A 23,529-nucleotide genomic window follows, 5' to 3' on the forward strand; every position below is an offset into this window, starting at 1 on the left:
CTCGGTTGCAAGCCTTTTTTCTGAATCATTCCTCCCTCCTTGCCTGCAGATGTCTGAGCGGCAGCTGGGAATCCCCAAAGACAGGAGCGTTCATAGGAGTCTGCTTCTTTGACATTTAGGGTAGACAAACAGCTCCAAGGATCTGGGACAAAGAGATCCAAAAGCTGGGTCTGGGCGTAACACTGAAAAATTGCTGCACAATGGGTTATTCTGCCTATTTTTGTGTGTAGCATGGGAGTGAGAACTGGATTAGGAGGCCTGGGGAGTTGAATGGATTACAAACAAAAAGCATTAAGCTAATCACAGGAGTGATGTTCCTTAAGGGCAAGGGTGAACTAATGGCTGGATTTCCTTCGTCCCTGTATTACAACCATGGAAGAGTAAAACAGCCAAACCAGTGGCTGTTTCCAAGCCAGGTCTGATACATTATGCATTTCTATAAGTTTTATAAATATAGGTGTTGCTTAACATGAATTGCTTGCACGATCTTGGATGTACTCATAGAAAGGGAATTCAAGGTCAGCAGTCCCCGAAGGCTGTCAAACTATTTACAAGTTTGCTATTTATAAGGACTAGTCTGGGAGTCCTAGAAGCAATAAGTTCTTAGGCAAGCAGTTTAATTTCTTCATGACACAGAAGAGGTGCTCTTTCTGTATCAGTGCCTAGATGCCATTACAGTTCTCTTAAACTATCTTAAAAATCACTTCTACTTTGTTATCTAGATTCTAGTGGTGTCAGGCTCACCCCTAACCACTCCATATAACCTGAAAAACAAAGAGCAAGAAATATCAGTACAGCCACTGTTCTGTGCAAGTTCCATAAGGGTTCAGGGATGGCAAGAGTTAATCAGAAGTGTAATGATTAATACAGAATATTAATCGATTGACCTTGGGAGTACAGCATGTTATAAAGTAGCAGGCTGGAGGATTCATTGCGTTTCTACAGAACACTCTCTGAAGAAAAAAAATTTTCTTTTCTAAGGAAAGTGAAAAGTAGGGCATACTGGTTTCTGCAGACCAGAAAAAGCACACTGCTTGCTCTCGTATTAGGCTTTGGAACACTCAAGTGAGGTGGAAAATGTAGAGAAAAATTTGTGACTGAACTGCAAACATCGCAGACTCAGAAGAACTGGTGTACTGAATTCAGATAAGCCTCTCATGAAGAGAGAGACTAGTTGTTCCTTCCTCAGCAGTGTTACCCATGAATATGTACATACTGTGCCTTTTGTTCTTTTTGGGTAAGTGGATGGTACATCCTAGAAGGGCATCACTCATTCTAGGAAGTGAAAGTTTGGAAGTCATCTCTTCTGGCTGTAGTACCTGAATGAAAGCAGTGTTGAGTGCTCTTGATCTAACACCATACATTGTCTAGACTCAGAGCACTCTCCCCATATTTGCAAAACAAAAACAAAACCTTAAGCCCTGCAATCCCTCCCTCACCTTCAAAATGTGAAAACCCTTGAAGAGGCATCTGGACTTGCACATCACTTTATCTGCTCAAAGTTTCACAAAGGAATATTTTTTAAATGCTCTGTGCTTCTTTCAAGATGACAGTTTGCATCATGCTAAAGCAGCAGGGAGATGGTAAACAGAAAAGGGAATGCAATACAAATGCTGGCAAAAATCAAGGAAAGCAAGGTGGGAGCAATATCGCTCAAGCTGTCGGCTCTGTGAGCAAGCCTTGTGAACCAGCTGAGTTGTGGCAAACTCCTGCTATGAGGGAATTGCAGTAACTGAGCCTTGCACTCAAACATTTATAAGGGTGTCCTGGGATAAATAAAGGTGCAGCCTCTGTAAACTCTGCCATGAAAACAAACACCTTTGAAACAAACCAGTTACAAAGCTCTATAAAGAATGGGCATTGCTGATGTTAATTGTAAGATTTGTGTCTTGGTTTTCTATCTGGAGAACAACAGCTTGAGTTTTCTTGGCTGGCAAGGAGTTAAATGCATGGCCCTGGCTTGAGCTGCTGCAGAAGGCAGGGCTGGTGCTACTGCAGTATCCCTGTTGGCATAGGAGTGCGCTCAGTTCAGGGTCTCCACTGGAATATACAACAAAATAGTAAAACCTCTTTGATTCCTAGGCAAAGCCTCTGCCTTCCGGGGCCAGACCTTCCTAAAACGGTGGTTATATTTTGTCAGGTAGATGACACTCAGCTTATTTTAAGATCATACCTCATGCACTCAGACACTGCTGTGTGTCACATTGAGCTCTGTTTAGAAGCCTGGTCTGGATTATAGAGGCATTTCGGAAATCATGCGCCTATCAAAAGTTTGAATCAGACTTGCTGTCTATAACCAAACTCAATAATCAGACTCTTGAACCATGTAATGGGTTAGCAAAAGAGCAGGGGACATGCAGGGAGACAATGATTTAGCAGAATTTCACTCGGCATTCAAGCATGCTAGCATGTCTGAAAATAAGGGATACATTATTAATTAGTTAATGTTTGCAAAGTATTTTGACTCTGGAACGTGCCAAGTGTTCTTCTTCATTAATTTTCAGTAAATATATGACTAAGCAGTATATGTAATAAGGACACAAAATGTGGTAAGTAGACGAAAGACCTGAAAACACACAAAACATTTTAAAAAGAGGGATGCTATCAACTGGGGGGAAAAAAGTGTTCAGACCAGTAGAGTAAATATTGTGATGATGCAGCTACCAGTTATTTATTAACTCAGCACTAATGTAGGGGTATGCCTGACAGCAGTGACGAACAGTGGAGACAGCCAACGTCCTACAAGACCTGTGAAGCTGACCTCTATCACCTTTTCTCCTCAAGTGCTAAATTTGGCACAGCCAGTACTCAGCAGACCTTCTCTTACCTTCTGGGGCTGCCTAACGCCTGCTTTAGGAGCTGCGTGTGCTTCTGCAGCTTTAATAATGTCTGGAAAACCACTTCTCGGTGGCGGTCACAACCCCTGAGCGGCTGCGGGGAGGTGTGCTCACACCAGGGCCCGGCAGCACAAGCTGCTGCACGCTCTTCCCCTCCCTGGTCGTTCTCACATCCCCATCTGTTCCTTTCCAGTCTCTCAAATGGGAAATAAACTGAGTTAGAGTCAAACTGTCAAACTCATAATATTCAAGTGGGTTGAATGTCACACCAGCAGAATTCATGCAATCCATATTTCATTCAGCGCAATAAATATGCAGTCTTGCACAGATCTTAGAAATCAATTATCCTTTTTTCAGGAAGGTTTGAAGAAACAGTAGGGGCACTTCAGCAAAATGATTTCTTGCCTTCTTTTCCAGTGAAGTAACTTTTTAGTGTTATGATTGCAAGGTCTCGATTCCTGAAAACAAGCTCATAAGTGCGTGCCTCGGCCATCTGCTCCTGCCCTTAAGTCAAAGTCATGGTCCTCAGTTTACAACATCATACTTGGAAGTTTATGACGTTACAAATACAGGATTGACACTTTTGTTGACAGCTAGCCAATAGGATCAAATGAATTAAGCAACAAGCCATGTCCTTGAAAACTTTGGCTGTAAAGATGAAGACCAAGTGGAGCCCCTTCTCACTGGAAGGAGCTAGCACTGCCCTCACAGGTGGTTAATGTATCAGAAATTTGTCATGAGCACTCTAAAAATAGCTAGGAATGATCTTGTAGCTTTCTGAAATACTTTTAATTATTTTTTTTAAACATATTTTCTCTTTCCATGTCAGCTGTTCTGCACATTCAGTTAGATACATGCGTGATAGTTTTGACCTCGGCTAAGGGATCGAACGATAAATCAAATTCTAAGGCCAGACACACAGCTGGTGTAAGTGGACTTTACATTTATGCAGTCAAGGGAGCTAAGCCAAATTTCTCCCAGCTATGGCCACCACGATATGCTTCTCATGCAGCAGGATTCTCCGTGGCTCCAACTTTTATCATATGTGAAATATTCCAGTTAGTGGCAAAACACCGACCTATCCCACGATGCAGAGCATAACCTGTGTCTATCAATGTGACAAGTATTTAGTAAGAGTAGTTTGAGCCCCTCCAAAAATCTACAGAAAGTCCCTCAGCTGCAAGAAATCAGCAAAATATTGCTCTTTTTTTACTGTTTAAAAGTCTAGATATGGGCCAGGGTCCCAGTGGTTTTACTCTGTCCAAGAGAAATCATGCCCCTGCAGCTGCCCCCATTGACTTTTTGAAAGTACAGAATTTTTCACTGTGTTTTAATGAACCAGCAGATAATTTTGAAAAACATAACATGCAGCAGCTCAGGGGTGTTTTACTGGTGCCAGGAATCTCCCTGGACAGCATCACCTACAGAACAGGGGGCACAGTCCAGCAGTGAAGACCAGGGCAAACCCAACATCAGCTGGGCATGGAGACCAGCCTTGGGAGCAGACCTTGGAAGGTTACAGTCCTGGAAGTTAGAGATTTCTGTGAGGGATTTTAAGCAAGGATATTGGATCATTCATTGTTTGAAACTGTTTTGAAGCTACTGTCAACATGTTTCCCCTTACAGAGCTGTTTCTATTAACAAGAAACATTATCCTATTTTGACCTACAGGTCAAAACAAAAGAAGTGTAAGGCAGAGAACAATTTTATTTATCTTTCTAGAATGAATTACTCCACACTGTTACTATTATTTTGAGGGACACAATTATTAGTTTTCTAGGAGAAAAAAAAAAACCATTTCCAAATATATTTAATTGCCCAAATAACTTCATAGAAAAAAAGAAATAACAGCCTTTAGCTATGATCCCCACTCTAAAATATAGAAAGTCTGCTTTGTTTTTGGGAAGAGCTTGAGAGCTTGAATAGATTTTTTTTTTGGGGGGGGGGTGGGGTATAACTTAGAAATAACATTTTATTTTGATAAAAAAAAATCATTCAAACAAAAATTTAATGAGTCAAATGCCTGTAGCTATTTCTAGCAGAAGCAGGTTTGCTTTTATGGAAAAGTGCAAGCTGATGCTAAATAGTAAGTCAATGGTCCTATGCCATTTTGAAGTTTTATTTGATGGCTTCAATGTAAAGTCAAGCTACAGTGAAAGAGATAGGGACCAAAGGAGGGTAGGATTTTGGTTTTGAGTTTAATTTGGCTGCAGTAAAATGTACTTGTGATTCACTTACTGACAAAGGAAGAAAGGTCCTGTTGCAGGACCATAACAGGGATTTTTCTTGTCTGGCTGTTGTTAGTGGGCAGGTACTGTGCTGGTCTAATCCGCAGAGAGTTATTGCTGTTTTCTGTCTGTTCTGGAGTGTCAGGGATGGGTCTGTATGTGGGAGGGTATTTTTTAAACAGAAGGAGTAATATTTTGAAAAGTGAAATGGGAGCCTATCGCTCCTTGCAAAAATGTCCTAAGTTCTTTGTTTCTAGAAATTAAATTCCAATTTCACTTCTGAAATTGAGGCTCTGAGTTCCTACATGACTGGAGGACTTTTAAATATTTGACCTACCAAGTCCTGCTCCAGTCCCATGTTCCTCCAAAGCTGAATTTGCATGGCAAACTCCAGGTTTAAGCTTTTTTTAAAAAGTGGCTCAATTTGAATGATGTATTTAGCAACCAATAGGCATTGCTGCAAACCCCCCAGCATCTCAGGCAATGTCACTGTCTCCACGATCTGCATGTGTGGCAGATGTGTTGAATGCATCAGCATTTACAATGTGAGTCTCCTGTGGCCATGGGAGGTGCAGTGTGAGATGGGCTCTCCTCAGAGCCAGGGCTGACTTTGTTCTGTCTGCACGATATCTAACTCACAGGGGGTCCTGAGCTGTGACTGGGCTCCAAAATGCTGTGAAACAGTACAGTATTAAAATAACATCAGTTTCATGTACATGCTACAAAGAGGCATCTATTGCAAGCCTTAGAAAGAAAAAAAAGAAAGACCAGGAAGGAGGTAAGGGAAGCAGCAGAAGGCTCTTTTTTCTACATCACAAGCCACCCAGAGAATGTGTCTGTGTGTTTCACTTGGTTATTTATTTTGCATTATGATATCTGACATATCAGAAAACATGAAAGGCATTTGCAAGCCTAAGACAAAAAGTAAAATGGCGCTTGAAAATGATTCTTTGTGAAGGCTTATTTTTGTTTTGTTGCACATGAGACTAGTCAAACAGACAGGTTTATTTTAACTCTCTAACAAAATTTAGCAACTGGAGACAAACAATTGTCTGCTATTATCATTCCTGCCGCCAAAATGCATTAGGTTCAGGAACATCAACTAAATCGTGTGCTAGAAGGGAGCCCACAGCCACCTACACTATTGCTGGAGACACGACCCCTGGAGCCAGTGTGGTGTCCACATACATCCAGGAGACTCCCACCCTACGCTATTAAGAAGTAAAATATCTCAAACCATGGCCTTCCTGCAATTCATTGTGAGCAGGCTCTTTTTGCAGCTGCACTCTTCTGTCTGCAAAAGCCCTTGCTGTCTGTCATGAACTTTGTATCCAGCTTAGCTTTTTAAGGTTTGTACTTCATCAAAAAGTAAATGCATTCTCCAACATGCTGGTATTTGGTTGCCAGCCTGAGAGAGGCAGGAGGCTGATGGGGCTGGGTACATAGAGTTAAAAGGTGCCCTTTTAACATGAGTTACACTGATTTTTATTTCTTCTGAGATCTCAGCTGTGGAGAAAGGAAGCTAGCTGGAAAAGTCAGCCTGGCCTCAGCAAATTTAGAAATGTAGGCCCAGATCCTTGGGATGTATCTGACTCATGAAATGAATTTGAGTAAAAGAAAATTGTTTAAGAACTTTTCTGCTTTTTGTTCTCCAAAGTAGTCAGGGCCTAGTTTGGCTAATGACAACTGTAAAAATCAGATAGCTCTGAGTGGTATTGATTCATTATGTGGCTGGGGGTTTTTTTCAGTTATTCTGTTACAGCAGTTTTCCATCATCTTGGCATCAGAGAGATGTGAAGCAACAGCAGCATAATTTGGAACCCAGTATTTTAAAAACCATGGAGAGTAGGGGTATATTCATGTTTGTTGTATCTGCAACCTCTGGGAAGCTGGTGGAGTTGCTGAGCTGGAATCTATTGGAGTGAACTATTTGGAAATCCATGGAACTTTTTAAAATCCATGTAAAATGAATATATGAAAGTAATCACTTAAAAGGAGTTCTGTTTGGGGAGTGGCTGAAGAAGATAAAGGAGAAAGGTAATCTGGCATTAGAGTTTGGTGCTTCTGGAGAAGAGATTAAGAGCTGGGTGATGTCAGCTCCTGCAAGCCCAGAGAGGAATCAAGACGGTGTGTCCAAAGGGTGATTCAGACTCCTTACAAATGAAGCCAAGTTGGGGATGGCACCATCTGCCCACAGAGATGTTCTGGAAATGCCCAGCTTGCCAGTAAGAGTGACAATAATGCCTGCTGGAGCAAGCAATGAGCTGACATCACACGTCACGGTGGTGATGCTGGGGGACTGTGGGACAATATCCAACTGGAGACACTCCTCAAGCTGTCCCTGACACCCATCCCTGTGCAAGATAACCTCCTGCTTGTATCGAAGCAGCTGCGTGGACGTCAACTGTGTGGAAACACAGAAAGGGAGGCAGCAACTGGGGCAAAAAGAGAGGTGGAACATGCTAAAGCCATCCATATGGGTGCTGGGTTAGCCTCTGAAACTGGGAACCTAAAGTGTAATAAAAATGAAGAAATCAAAGGTCAACTTGTACATCAGGAGATGTTGGCCAAAAATTTGTTTCCCCTAACAAAGCTAAATATACTATCCCCAATAACAATATCATGGCAGGGGTGGATTGTTTCCTTCAAGAAGCCTTCAGTTTTAATTAATTTTATATATACATGCACACATGTAAATATTTGTGTTTGAGTTGCACATGGACCAAAGAGACATTAAAATAATCAATCAATCAACAAAAAATTAAAAAGGGCTTTCAGAGTCTCACCAATAGTCATAGAGAACCAGAAAATATACAGGACACCAGGCTTTATGAACAGCCCCTAGGAGTACATCTACACTGTGTGACTGATGCTTTATACTTAGGGCCAAGAATAGTTTAAAAAAAAGCCAAAACAGTGCAAAAATTACACAGGTATTTCCATCACTCTGTAGATTACAACAAATACTCTGTGTTTGCCGAGGCTGTGGAACAGCTATTAGCAGATGCTGACTGTATGATGATGACCACTGTAAGTGGATGCTTATTTAAGGGACATTTTCAGGAAACAGCCTGCTCTTAGGAGCAGTCTATAAGTGAAAATGCACTTTGCAAGATTTTTACATCTTGCTGGCTTGCCTTTTGCCATTTTACAGCAAAGGAAATGTTAATGTGTAATAGAATTAGCATTTAGGAGAGGCCTAGAATACTGTTCTTTATAAAATAGCCTGGTATTATTATTCAAGACGGGTCTTCTCGTCGGCAATTTAAGCCCCCCAAAATTACCCATCATTACACAGACAGTCCATTTAACATTCTGAAGCTAATCATACAACAACCTACCCTTTCAGAGGAGATACAAAACCTTGCTTGGGTTTTAAGTTCTGATTACAAGATGAGGTTCCAATTGAGAATTTCAGCTATAAACCAAATGACCTTCAATGACCGTAGACTGGAAAACCTGGTGACTAATCTAAATAGATTTCCAGGCAGGAGGAAAAAAACACCACCCAGCTCTTGTTTCTAGTCCTCTGCATTATTAGGAGAATGACAAAGACAAGCAGAATGTGAAAAAAGTCATGACTCCAGTGACCTTCATCTCTTTGTCCCAGAGAGGTCAGGAGTAATCTGCAAAACTTTAACTAGAGTTCAAATTCAGTTTTGCTGTCCTTAGAGGCTGGTAAAATTAAATATTCTGTTCTTGTGCTCTGAAAACAGCCGCAGTAATTGGTGATGTTTCCCAGCATTGGCTATGAAGATGTATTGGCATGAGCTGAAATTCAGAGAGAGACAGTATTTTACAGGGTATATATGGCAGATATAACCAAATCCTGGTTTCAGCTTGTAATGCTAGAAATCACAATCACATTCCTGAAAATGAGATCATACCAGGATACGAGAGCATGCCAGAACATGTAGGACATGACTTTACAGTTTGTCAAGCTTGTCATCCAAGGCAAAACACCTATTGTCAATATCTGGAAAAAATCCCATGAAACAGAAAGGCATCAGGCAAGTCAAAGTCTGGAGGAGAAAGCCATGCAAAAATAGAAAATACGGTGAGTAATCTAGAATAGAGCTCATAGGGACTTTCTGACCTTGACCTGGAATGCTTTGTCCCTTTCCTCCTTTTGCATGTCACAAGAAGACTCGTTTATTTATTGAATATCCATCCTGATTAGATCTATAGGAATCACCATGTTGGATCAGACCGCAGGAGTCCATGATTTCCAGCAACCTACCTTTAGTAAGCAGAAGTTTAGAGGAAGTATAAAGGAACTAAGGAAGGAATAAACATATATTCTTGGGGAAAAATCTCCTCCTTGCTCTTGATCAGGAATTGCCTTGTGCCTTACCATTTAGGAAGATATAACTTCTCCAGTAGGACTTTTAGAAACCCTGGGTTAATACCTTGGGAGTTTCCTGTTGCCTACATGAATATTTTGTCAGATTTTGAGTCCTGGTGAACATCTGACACAAATTATGGCCTCAGGAAACAATGCAATAGACTAATTTTGAGTGCAGTGAATACACCCATATTATTTTGTTTATCATTTGTGTAGTTACCCACCTGTTCTGATTCAAAGGTTTCTATGCAGCACCTTGTGTTTTGCATTCTTCTCTTCAGTCAGTCTTCACAGTAAGGATCCAAGTGCCTGGCAATTCTTCATTTCCCATTTGTGAACCTCCTTACTGTGGGCTTTTGGGGGATGGGAAGCCAGCACATGTAAGTATAAAAGTCTGTAATTGATTTTTTATATACCAGCATGCACTGGTGTCAACAGGTTTCTTGAATCCTGTAGGAAACATTAAAAATGAAAAGCAAGTTTCAAAATTAAGTAAAGGATCCATTAAATGCTCTCTCCTCATCCAGAAACTTAAAAAATAATGCACTTACCTTGAACTCTAAAAGGCTCCTTCCTTCTTATGCATTCAGATATTGAGTTGCATTTCCTGCATCTTGAAACGTAATGAGAGTGGACACCCTGTGCTGCACAGTAAAATTGCAGCTGTCAGTGTGAGACACCTGCAATATCCAGTTTTAGAGATGTTAAAATGGTGACCAGCATTTCTGAAAAATGTAGAATTTGGGAAGAGTGAGAGATTCTGTTCCAGGATTCTAAATCAATATCTGCATACTCTGCTTTGAGCCCTGCTGATTTCAGTGAGTGCACATGAAATAAAATGTCATTTATCATAAATAAAGGTGACAAAGCCAATCTTCTGGGCATGCTCTACTACTGTTAGTATCTGCACATTCTGAAGACACATTTGGTAACCAGGACTTCCCCAGCAAAAATGTTTTGTGTGTTGGACAATGGGAAAAGTATTTCAGCTTTTCCTTGCGTATATCTCTCTTGAGGGAAACAGGGTGAGAACATCTGAAATACAGCAGGGTGAAAGTGTGAAGAGACATCAAGGGACAGGGACAAAATATCTCCCTTTAGCCTTCCAGCTGTCACTCTACCTCTGCTCTCTGTAGGTGATGAAGGCAATATTGGATCAAAGTATATATACATTATATATACATATGTATATACACACACACTCTAGATATAAAAAATATATATATTATATTTATATTGACTCTATTGGTTCAGAGGTAGCCACTGTGATATAAATACCTGTTCGACACATTTCCCAAAAATTATTTTAGGAAAGTGATTGGGTATTAACTAATACATCCAGTAATATAAAGATAATAAGTTCTGCACAGTGTCATTACAGTTATAAATATCAATATAGTATAAACTGTAAAAAAAAAAAAAAAAGTTTCATTAACATTTCTTACAGTGCCACATGTAAATAAATCTCAAGATCTGTAATAAAGAAAATAACAATAACAGTAAGGAAATGAATAAAATCAGTTATTACTTAAAATGGCATTTCCTTTAAAATGCCAGAGTGAAATTGTTAAGATCTTACTAAGGACAGACAGACAGGAATGTTCCTAGGAATGACATCACAAACTTTATCTGTCCTCTTTAGCTTCCTCAATTTAGGAAGAAATTTAATATTGTTTTGCATCTACTACTGCATGCAGTCTTTGCCCAATGCATTATCCTATGCTGAAAGTAGGTTTTTGATGAAGTTCAGATATTCACAGAGAAATAAAAGATGCTCATATCCTAATGGTGGCTTTAATTCTCAGGAAGCTAACCATGCTCTTCTTATAGTTGAGAGCTATCAATGCTAAATAATTTTGTAATCATTGAAGATCGCACTCCAGTACTGTCTAGAAAAACAATGTAGTCTCACCAGATTTAAATATTTAGCAAAAAATCAGGATTTAATTACATTACATGATTAAATGATTATGAAACCACTTTAGGACAGGAACTTCAGTTCTGGATAATGGCTAGATCCTAGAGTTTTAGCCTTCTTTTATCTCCAGGCACCACAGAAACAAGAAACCATTACAACAGGACAAAAGATCACCATTACAGTGTTATTAGAAGGGGCAGGAACATCAGGAACATGCTGGTGTTCTGTTTTTAAAAACAAATGACCCATTAATTCACAAAAACAACCCCATTACTGCAGTAACAAACTTAGTTTACGCAAATGTCCCTATCAACATTATTCAAGCCCAAACTTGATTTAATTTGGAAAAGGAATGAATAAAGCTTAGGGTAATGGCAACCTCTTAGACCATGCAGACCTTAATAATACATTTAACAAAGTGTGCTGAGAGAGTGACACGAACATCAGAAGAGAAACCAAGAGAATGAACTGCAGAATAAAGGAGAATTTCTATCTGAAATCGTACCAGAGAAGGCAGAAGGAGCAACACAGGCAGAAGGAGCACGTGCCTAACTATGAGTGAGGGAGAATAATCGCATTGATGACTGTTTCCCTACATAGTTTCCGTTTGTTTCTTTATTCTATTTTTACTGAATCTGATTTCTATTCAGGTTCAATTAATAATAATGAGCCTAAAATTAATTTGCATTATCATTTACAATGGATGCTTTGATCATGTATGTAGTTGGAACTATAATGCATACATTACCATATTATGCAAATTGCATTTTCAGCATCAGCTACATCTGTAGATCATTCCTTCACGCCACAGTTCTGTGCCTTGTTTCTTTGTGTGCAGCCCTGTAGAGGGAGAATCTCAGGAGGTACGACCAGGGGAAATACTGCTACAGGTGTGCCCTTCTATTATGTTCTCTCTCTAAACACCCAGCATTGGCATCAAACAGGGGAGAACTTTAACATAGATGGCTTGTTTGTGTCCTTTATGAAATTCCTCTCCTGCATTGAGCCCACACAGGCAACCAAGCACGTACAAAAAGCCCAAGTACTACCTTTTTTTTGATCTTAACACAAGTGTCTCTCAAGCAGAACTTGTAAATGCTTGCAGCATAAATCTGATGAGAATCTGACTTGAAAAAGAAAGCTGAGCCAGTACCACAATGTACATAAAGATCTGATTTTTAGGTCAAACTTATGCATTTATGACACTAAACATGCTGGGAGAAATGTTGCACATCAATGGTTAATGGAGCCACTCAACTCTCTCTCGGCTGACTACTTTTTGCCACTGGCCAAATTTTGTATTGCAGTGAGCAGGCCCAAAAGTATTAGTAGTTTACATTTTCATATTGCCTTTCATCTTCTGAAATACTCCCTTGCTTTACAAGTTGATACAGAAACCATATAATGATTGTTTAATCTATTACAGTGCTGAAACTTTGTGGTGAAACACAGGAAGGATTTAGCAGCTTAGAATAAGAGAACTGTTTCAGAGAGGAAATGAAGACTATAGTGTCCACTTGAAACAAAGATGGGAGAACATAATTTTTAAGCTTGGCATCTGGCCAGGCTACCAGAGTTAACACACTTTACAGATATAATTACTGCAGTGGGATCTTTAATGAACAAGGTGGTCAGAGCTTTGCTTTAACATGTCACCCAAAAATGCACTTGGGTCACACCTTGCATCTTCTCATCATGCTGACTCATGGGCTGACAAGCAGATGAGATCCTCTTCATTCATTTCTCTCTATGAGTTAGAGCCCTAGGTAACTCTCAAAAATGAATCAAACAGCCAAACACTGTCAAAAGAAAATTTTATGCTGCTTTCAATTTCATGAAAATTTTGCATGAAAACCTGTCCCTCCAGCCAAGCTGAGGATCATATAAGTTTAGATTCTTCCTCCCACAGATAAATTACTTCGGAGTTGCCCTACAGGCTTGATCCTGCCTTCCAAAGAGATGATGGTGAAATTCCTCCTGTGAGGTCACTAGGCCCCCAGAAGATGATTCACTTGGCCATTTTACTGTGCTTAGTCTGTTTGACAGGAGATAAGAGCAGTGCCCGAGGAAAGGGAAGGGGATGAGTGGGACTGCCCTTTTTTCTTGCCAGCATGTTTTTTGCTTACATCATCCTGTCTTTTGAAACTTCTTAGCTAAGCACTGGGTCTATTTGCACTGCTACTTTCCTTCCCAGGATACACTGGGATGTGATGCATACAGTATCTTCCAGGTGAAGGAATTTAGCTTGGTGTTATCTGGCGAATGACAAACGTTTAGTATTGTCAGAATGACGTATTCCTGGGAGTCCTCAGCAAAGTGTTAATCTGATTAAACTCCTAAAAATTGATAGACGTTAAACAGAAGAGCATATTAATACTGTCAACAAAATTCAGGTCTTAGTCACTCAAACGCAAATGTCAGATAGTTGTTGCTCAGTATGCAATTAAAAATGATCTGATCACCCTCCAAGCAGAGAACTGACAAAAACATGGGGTGAGGAAACATTTTTGGTTTGTCCTCTGCATACAGGAAGATGCAGATAAGAGGGGAGAATCATTTTAATTCTGCATAGATAAAAAGATCACTCTTGGCAGAACAGATTAATGTACCTGTCTATACAAGCATAGAGGAAGAATGAAGAAGGGAAATAGATTAGTACTGTGCTGCACATGGGACAATCAAATATGATCTTTGGATTGGCAACTGGACTAATAATAATTACTGTAATAAACCAGGGCCTTTATACCTGTGATGTGCAGTATTAGCTAAAAGATATCTGCTTCTTAGCAATAATGAGCTGGAGTCTTCATCACTCATCACCTTGTGTAATTATTGCTATGAGTTCAAAATAAATCCATTGTGCTATCAATCAGATTTTTTTTTCCTTTCGTGTTGTGCTTTTCTTGCATGGGCATAATGACTACTCAGAGTGTAGACAATGAAGAACCAGCCTAAATATATTTCTTTTCTATATAAGAATAAGGAAAATGTAAGAGATCTAATGGACAAGTGCAATAGCTTGGGCAAGATCTGTTATTTAAAGTTTAGGTACTTCAGTGTTGCCAGAGCCAACCCTGTGGTTAAAGAACTCCAAAGAAGATAGAGAAATTGATAAAAAAAGCAGCCTGGCTTAATACCAAATAATACTTTTTCTTCTCCTCTCATAATGATTTATTAGCAGTTGTGTTAGTAAAAGCATGCACAGCAGTATTGAATAATATTAAGACAAGTAAACTGCAACCAACTTAGTAAATTAAAACTCAAAACATCGGATCAAGAAGCATCTTAAATCAGATGTTTTTTTTTATTGGTCGATTTGGTTTTAGTTGAATTTTTTTCTAAAGTACTTCATAGCTGAAGTGAGGATAATCAAGGTAAATTATGAAAATAACGTAGCTATATGGTAAAGGTCAACAGAAAGCCTTGTTAAGGTCTTTTTATGAAGACATCCTGTCTGTATTGTCAAAATGGATTAACATTATAACAAAACAGAGCCTGTCAATTGGAAGAAAAAGAAGTATTAGCACAAAGATACTTGTCACAATTAAAATTAGGTTTTGGTTTGGACTATGAAAGCAAGAAAATATCACCACCTCATTAGCTCATCTCTCCATTTATACTTTTCTAGCACAGGTCACAAGAAGGTGCAGAGATGTTCACTTTTTGTTGTTGTTAGCTTGTGGACAGGAACTTTAGCCTTGAGCACAGCAACTGCTAGATTTGCAACTATTTCTGCAAGGGGAATTTTCCTGTCTAATTCTTACCACATGAACTACACTAAGCTTTAGAGTTAATGTGGCTTTCAAACACTGGCACTGAACTGGGAGTGGAGGATGAAGGAGTTGCCCACATGTTTCTGTAACCATCTATTTTCTGGGGTTACTGACTATGTAAATAAAAGTTGCTCTGTGAACGTGAACAGTCTTGGACTCATTTGTTTGTCTTCCAGCCCAAAACTACAAAGGGACCTTCCTCTCAGGGAAGTAAAAACAAAGATTTAGTTATTTTCCCACAATATTGTGTATGCTGAGCACGCCAATATATGAAAAATGTATTAGTTAGAGCTGAATATTTTGAGGGAGCTTCACTGTTATTGTGTCAGTGGCAGTAAAGCCAAGGCAGAGACCTCAGTCTTAAGAATCCTTCTAAATGTTCTTGCATGGTCAAGTCCCACTGGCAATTATGCCAAGAGTTACCAATGATGTTCCAAAGAAACTTGATCCAGGAATAAAAAAACCCACTTGCATTTCAAAACACTCACAGGCCTTGAATTGAACAAAACAAAAGCTGGGAAAGAATGCTCATTTACCCTATGGCCATGCTGTGAAGGACTTTGGTGTCTTCATGTCTGTGAGGGCTTTTACCTTCAGTGATGATTTGAAACCCTGGAAAGACATACCTGTGACTGAAGTGATCTGAGACATAAATCTGACAGGACAAAATATGGCATGCAGTATAACCCTCAAGACCCTCTACATAAATTAGAATCTGTCTGAGCCCATGGAGTTTAAAGCACTTCCCACACATTTTCAGCTCTTGCTACTTATAAGCCACAGCAAATACCAAGTATGGAAGTTTTCTGTACTCACCAGCTGCTTTGCCCTGAGTGGCCACCTGAAATTGTAACAGCATCAAAAGCATCCTAAATGCATCACCACACTCTGCCAGAAGGCTAACCAAAAAGTCAGCTTTTCATCCTGCCTCAATCTGGGAAGAGGACAGTGCAAACTGTAAAGAGGGTCCCCAAATTAGTGAGAGGTCTGATCAGCATGTCAAGCAGGGTTTAAGGTTACTGAGAACAGTTTCTACAAAAACACAGCCTCACTTTTCTGGCCATTTAACCAAAAAAACTGCACAAACACGTAGGTGCCTGATCTGCAAGAGCTAGCACCTTCTGTAATTTTCCAGTGACATAAAACCAGTTAGTAGCAGCTGAAATACATTAGCAGCTTCAGTAATTAGTAGGCATAGCCATATCTTGTCAGTTCTACGGGCCATATCCTCAGCTGGCGTAAATCAATGACACTCCGGGCGCTGGAACTGTATTACTTTACTCACCTTGAAATAGTTATGCATACTAATTACTGCCTTACCCATTACTGCTCTTGTCAATTCAGACACCTGATTTACACCAGGTGAGTTTGTTCCATATATTTAAAAGTTTCTGCACATTCCTTCAAGAATCTGTAGTGTCAAATAAACTTTCCAAATAAGCCAGGCACATGCTTTCCATTATCTATCAAATCAATGTTCAATGAAGTGACACCCTTGCACATAAATCATGACTGCAATTATTAAATCAAGCTGAGTTTGTATTGTGTTTCTTCCACTGTTGGGTAGAATTAACCACAGGAGAACAGGAGAATGGGCATGTCAGGATTGCTGGGATGGAAGAAGGAGTTAAAAGCCCCACCCAAGCTCTCACAACCTAACCTTTGGAGCGTGCAGCTGATAATGTGAAACAGAACATAATGCCCCGGAGGAGATACATCTGGAGGTCAGCTCAGTCAGATACTGTGGAGCTGTTCCAACAAAGCAATCAAATATCTAGCAAAACCTATAAAAAACAAAATCACATCTTTGGTATATAGGCATCCAACCTGAGCTGGACGAGGGTAGAGAAGCCTGATTTCATTTTCATACCCCTGTCAGGCAACCTTAGAGCTGAGTTTTCTCTCCACAAACACAAAGTGAGGTTTTTAACTGCAGCTTATTAAGGCTCAGTTTGTCTAACCCAAGCATAATAAATTCATGTGTCAAGATCGAAGCTGATTGTTCATCAGAGAAAAATGAGACAAGATAATCCACTTTGCTGCAAACGTAATGCTTTAGGAATGTTACAAACTACTGCAAATGTTTAACTCCGTGCCTCATGGGTGGTTATATAACAAAACACCCATTCAGGGGCTGATTCTTATCTCTCGCTTGCATAAGGCCGTGTCTAGACAAGGATTTGAAGGTGTGTTGTTTGAAAGTGTTCACAGAGTGGTCTAGTTGGCAGATCAGGAAGCCTCCCCCTTCCTCCCCCCCACTTCCTGATCTTTCATGCATGTAGAATGGGTGAAGTGTGGGTCCCTCTCCCTCAATTTTTGGCTCAATTAATTTAGCAGCCGAGGGTGGCGATCTGTCCACCCTGGAGTCAGAATGTGATTTCAGAGGGTTGTGGGAGCCAAGGGTCATCTCTCTGCCCACATCTAAACTAGAGCTTTCAAAAGGTCTAAGGATTTGCATGTCTTCAGCAGTACTTCCATATATCCACCTGCATGTCACACAGATGACATACATAGGTATCCCACATCAGTTTGGATGGTACTTTGCCTTTGTGAAGCAGTACTAGAGAGAAAGGATGATTTTCCAGTGATGGTCAACCCTTTGACAGCCTCCCCTTCACAGGAAAATGCTTCCAGTGCTGATTTCATTTTCCATTGTACCTACCCAGGTATAATATTTTTGTTTCTTTATTACCCCATTTCCAATGAACTTGACTCAGCCCTCCACTCCTATTCGACATATACCTCATGTTGTTGGGAGAAGTATTCAGTGGAAAAGCAAGAAAATTTACACAAAGGTCTCTATAACGTGAACTAGGCTGCTAAGAATGCATCTCACTCAATTTCTTTTAAAACATTACATTTAATATACAGTCTGTGGTTCCTCCATCTCTGATTTGACCCCTTTTATATCAGCAGCAGCAGCAGCATTTGACAATGGTGAGAATCCTTACAGAGACATGCCCACCACGTGCCCATCTGTGGCTTGCTCCGTGCAATGTTATTATTCTCACAAGCAAGTTCTAAGAGCAGCAACATTTTTAACACTCACTTTTTGCAGATTTTCCCTTCTCTTTTTGTTCTTTTTTTTTTTCTTTCTACCTAAGTATTTCAAATTTACTTTTGTAGATTATTTTATTTTTACTTTAAGTTTCAAGTGTACCTAAGAGGATTCATGAAAAATAGCTATTTTATTTATGGCTAATACTCTACTCTAGTTTTAAAATTTATAAAGACACATTTCCAGTAGATGAAGGTAAAAAACTGTGGCTGTGTAAATGTAGAGTTTTTCTTTTTAGAATCACAGTTAATTAATTATGTTTTCACATTTATAAAACAAGAAGTAGGGGGGAAAAAAGAACTGGGTAAAGTTTAAACCACATTCAGAGGGAAATCAGGTAAGAGATCAAACTGCTGATGAGAAATATGAGAAAACCTGCCCTCCTGAAATACATGGGAAGGTAATTATTTTCCAAGTGCCAGGAATTTACCCCTTGTTTCTTATAAATGAAATGCATACAGATATGTAGATACACATGTGTGTATGTTTGGTTTTCTTCTGTAATAAAGTAAGAATGGCCAGGCCAATTGTGACAATTCTCTTTGTAATGGAGTTTTCTATATGCACACAATTTAAATCTGGTTTGATAACCAATGGTTTACAGTATAAATAGGAAGACTGAGACTGTGAGGAAACTTTTAAGAAATGTGGTCTGCAGCCATGTCTGGAACATATCAACTCTCGGTAGAAATATATTTTTAATAAAGAGAAGTGCTTTAGAGGTTTCTCTCCTGATCTAGGCCTAAGTTCAGCAAGCTAAGTTCAATCACGCAGCTGACTTCTAGCCTTCCAGTACACAATAGGGTTTTAATGTTTAAAGTTAGGTGCGTGTTTCAGAATGGTACTGAAAAGGAGTCTGAGTGAAAACATCTTTCATTTAAGATGAAAATTCCTGCTTTAAATTTTCTTCCTTGAACTCTGGCTCCAATTTGTGAATGCAGTGGTGATGTTCAGGTTTCTGTGTGGAGCCCAGCAGGAACGTCAGCAGTTCTGCTTCACTGCCGAGTATCAATAGTGCTCAGAGATCAGAGCTCAGAGCCAGCACTTAGGAGGGGCAACCTTGTCAGTCAGTACTTGACTGCTTTGCTCTGTTCTTGACCAGCCCATGCAATTCACATCGCCCTCAAGGTAAGATGAGTGGGTGGATCATGGAAGTGTACAAACAGCTTTCAGGATGATAATTCAACTCCTCTCCTTTTACCTTGAAGCAGTATATTTTCGCACACAATCAAGGTGCATAAGACAATATTCAATTTAAAGAGGTGCTCAGACTAGGACGGGTTGTATTTAAAAGGCAGAGAGCAGTATGCTTTTATAAATAATGCAATGGCTTGTGGTTGTAAGACAAGCCCTGGATTTACAGACAAATGATGTAGAATTCCTGGCCTGTCCGCAGGCTGCTGTGAGTGAAAGCTCATGAACTGACTGAGCAGATGAAGAGATAGGTACCTCTGCTGAGCCTGTACTCTCCCTGAGTACAAGAGCTGCTTCTGGTCTTGCCAGAGTGGTGGAAGATTGGGAATGGGCTGCAGCAGAGTCTCTTTTGCACTTGGGTTAATGGATGGAAAGAGTTGGGCTCTTGTGTGGCAGAAATGGGGCCGGAACCCTGCCTCCCCGGTGAGGAATCTGTCTTCAAGGCACGATACAGCCCTTCCTCTGAATTGGAATTTCAAACTTTCTGACCTTCAGCACAAGGAAAAGTCAGCAGATGACCAATATATACTAGGAGACCTCTACATTAAAGATTTCTCAACTCCCTCTCTCTAACTTATGGAAATACTTAAAGGAAAAATATCACCACTTGTCACAACTTTTGTGTTCCCGTTTCAGTTGCAGTAGCTGACAAACATTTAGAAGTTGCTCACTAAAAGTGAGTAACTGCTTCAATGTAGTGTAACACTCTACAAAAAGATCACCTCAAATCTGATTCTGCCTGTCACAGTCACCAGTTATGCTGCTCATCTCATACTGGCCATGTGTCTTCAACATCCATGTCCCTGAGCTGTCTATTAACACATCAACAGGTAGGACAGAAGGAAAATATGAAGAAAAAAAGTCCTGCAGCAAATAACAACTGCTAAAATATTTATGAGAGGTTTAATGTGTGCTTTTTAAAAATAATAATATTAAATAACTCATGTGTAATTAAATGTGATATGGAAATCATGCTGTTTGCTAGAGCTATTGACTTCACTGTTCTCATTCTCCCAAACTTAATATAAAATTAATCATTAATTTTCAAGCCAGTAACTTTTTCACCAATTCAAACGCTGGTTGTTTAGGTCTGAGTCAGTGAGATATTAACACCACAATGACAATAGATTTATATTGTCATAAAGTCATTAAACTCACAATGTGACTCCTTTTTAATAAAATTGCCTGTATTTTTGAGCTCCATCACAGCCAAAGCTCAATGCTCAAAAGCTTTTTACCAGTCTCACAGTCAATATAAATTGTCTGTTCTCATTACACTTACTTGTCTTGGCAAACTGTGGGCCCAAACCCTCAGCAGGCACAACCAGAGCCCTCAGAGCTGATCAGCTTGGATCTGTGGTAGATGTAGCCCCTTCCTATGGATTTCCTGCTTGAATAAACTGTTGTGTGTTGAGAATACTAGGCATAATCCAAGTTACTCTGGGGACTAGAACTCACACGAGGTTTATCTAGTATTAACAGTTATTTGACCTTTCTTGGCAGAGCAAGAAGAAAATGCTCTTTTACATACTCTTATGCAAACCTCTTAAATATTAAATGAGCTGTGCACAGAACTTTTCTTGTGTGCGGGACCAATAATGCTTTGGACCTCACTTGAAATCTGGGTCACTTTGACCTTGTGTAAATGAAATCTTGCATTTCACCAATTTTTCACATGCTTGTTCCGTCTTGAGCAAAAGCTCAGAATCAAATAAGCACCAGCTTCAATATAGAGGATGATTAACTTAAGGAGTTCTTGGCTTCTTCTTCAAGAAGGTTAACATGACCTTGGATGGCAGGAGAATGTTACGGATTTGTATTGTTGAATCTTATGAGGGCTGTTGTTATAAGAAGTTCACATACAAACTTTATTTTTAAGTCCTAACAAAGAGACATTTCTCTCCCACTGCTTTCTTGAGATTATTAGTCCATCTACAGACTGAAAAGAATCAGTCAGTTGGCTCTTTTCTACCCTGCTGATATTCAGCCAAATTCATGCACGTATTTCCCATTTGCTTCAGCAAGAGTTTTGTCAATGGCAGTGCTATAAATTCTACCTCCACCTTCTCTCTAATTGGCACCAACATCAAATGCTAAAGGATGTCCTTGGAAAATCAAGAAACCAGGAAGTGAAAATACACAGCTAAATCCAGTTATCCACTGTACATATAGCTGTCTATTAATTTCTTTGAGCCTATTCCACATCAGGCTCTGTTCTTTCCTTTAATTTAAAGTCATCAGTAGAAATCATGTTAACATGAATGGGGCAAAATTGGGCATACAAGTGAAAGTGAAGTCAAAGCTTATCTGACAAATTCCCATTTAGGACTTACAGCTTGACACAGTGGTCACTGAAGCATTTCTAAAGGTCATTGTCTGATATCTTTTCGTAATTGTTAGTGAAATGAAGGCATCTTTATTCTGCTCTGCTTACTAGCAATGCTTATATAAAACATGGATTATTCACAGCTCCTTTCCTTCTGAAAATGGGCATTTTTATTTTTTTCTTTTAGGGAGAAGTAAGGCACGCCCAGTGTGAATCAAACTGAAAACAATTGGTTGAGCTTTACATGCCAGCCAAACAGTGCCACTTGTACTTTCCAGTTGTAATTTGTATAGAAGGTCTATTTTGAGCAGCAGTGCCATCAGTTTAGGGAGAAAAAAAATCCCAGAAGTTAAATCCTATTGATAATGGAAGAATAGAAATGATTCCAAATCATGGTAATGCCCTTAATTCTGTGTCAATAGCCATTCTAGTCATAGGTGCATCCTCGTAGCTCTTCCTTGAGGAAAAACATTCTGCTGTTGTGGCACTGGGAAAAGATACTTCTTGATATAGCTGCATGTAAGTGCAATGTCCTTTCAGTTGAAAAGTGGAAAAACAGATTTTTTTCAATCCACACCTATTTAACTTCTGATAAGAGCCTTCTTCACATTTTTTTCTAACCTTATTTGTGCACTGCTGAATTCCTCATTAGAGGGAAAATGAAAATACACTTTATTAAGCTGACTTTAAGAAAACAACCTTCTTGACCTGGAAATTTCAGAATGTTTAACACACTTATAGTCTGCCAAAATTGTCATGGATGTTGTTGAATGTATTTATGTAATAATAGTATTGATGAGCACTGGCTATAGCTGAAACCCCCACTATGCACTAAAAATCTATCTAAAGTGGTCAAAGTCCTCTCTTAGAATCTGTTATGGAGTGTAAAAACTTCTCCTAAGAAGGCAAGTACTTATCCTAAGGAGCAAAACAAGAGGTGCAAAAGAGAAAAATTAAATAAAGTACTAGAAGGAAAAGAAGACAATGAATCCATCTGGTCTATGGGAAAGCTGAGAAGAGAAATAAAAACTCTGCAGTTTGTTTACTCGGACTAAGTCTCAAGCCAGTGAGTAGATTCAGTGAAGTCAACAACACACCTCACACCCTCACAGTAATGCATTTACATAAGTCCACTGCAGGACTGATTAATCTTGCATGTTTGAGGACGTATTCTAGAGCTCTCAAGACAAATCATCTGAAACTAAAACAGATGGGTTGATAAATCAGAGGTAGAGATCTAGGTGCAATTTTGTGTGTCTCATGATAATTTGCATGTAATCAAACTGACTTTTCAAGTTACAGTTATTCAAATATTCATACAAATATTCCATGTAAAAAATGCATTTACAGTTTCTGTGTGGGGGTTACCTGATAAGAAGGTATTTGATTAAAATGGGCCTGCTGACAGGGAGGATTCTACCAGAGTCACTGTCTGAAAGTTGATTGTTTATTTCCACTTACAGATGTGATTTATCAGGCCAGTTCTCAGGAGAAAAGTAACAGTTTTCAGAAGCAGATTCATTGTTTTCAACAATTAAAAAAAAAACTCTTAAGAGAATAAACGTGTTGGATCTGAAAGCATGTTAGCGTGACTGCAAGTTTGAACAGCTTTAGGAAATTTTGCCCATGTTAGCACTCTCATCTCAATACTGCAAGCCTAGTTCCTTCTTGGCCAAAAATGAAAGGACTTTGGACACTTTGATTTGAAACCTGCAATAGTGTGTGTTAGACAAAGTAGGTCATGATTTCTACATGCAACTGGAAGGGCTAACTTTTCTGTAACCAATATTCATTTCATTTGCCTGCAAACAGTATAAAGATTAAAAAAATTTATGAGCATTCCTTCATTG

General features: G+C 39.4%; 1 long non-coding RNA gene across 1 annotated transcript in view; it reads right to left on the reverse strand.

Annotated features, from left to right (window-relative positions):
- Positions 1–4,796: 4,796 nt before the first annotated feature.
- The window catches only part of LOC116438374, a 57,566-nt gene continuing 38,833 nt past the window's right edge, over positions 4,797–23,529 (reverse strand). Inside the window, exons 3-5 of the long non-coding RNA XR_004237702.1 lie at positions 9,962–10,090; positions 9,635–9,860; positions 4,797–8,836 (exon numbers count right to left, since the gene is read on the reverse strand). This is a non-coding gene — a long non-coding RNA (uncharacterized LOC116438374). The remainder of the gene's footprint in view (positions 8,837–9,634; positions 9,861–9,961; positions 10,091–23,529) is intronic.

This window comes from Corvus moneduloides, chromosome 2 (assembly GCF_009650955.1).
Source record: "Corvus moneduloides isolate bCorMon1 chromosome 2, bCorMon1.pri, whole genome shotgun sequence".
Lineage (NCBI taxonomy): Eukaryota > Metazoa > Chordata > Aves > Passeriformes > Corvidae > Corvus > Corvus moneduloides.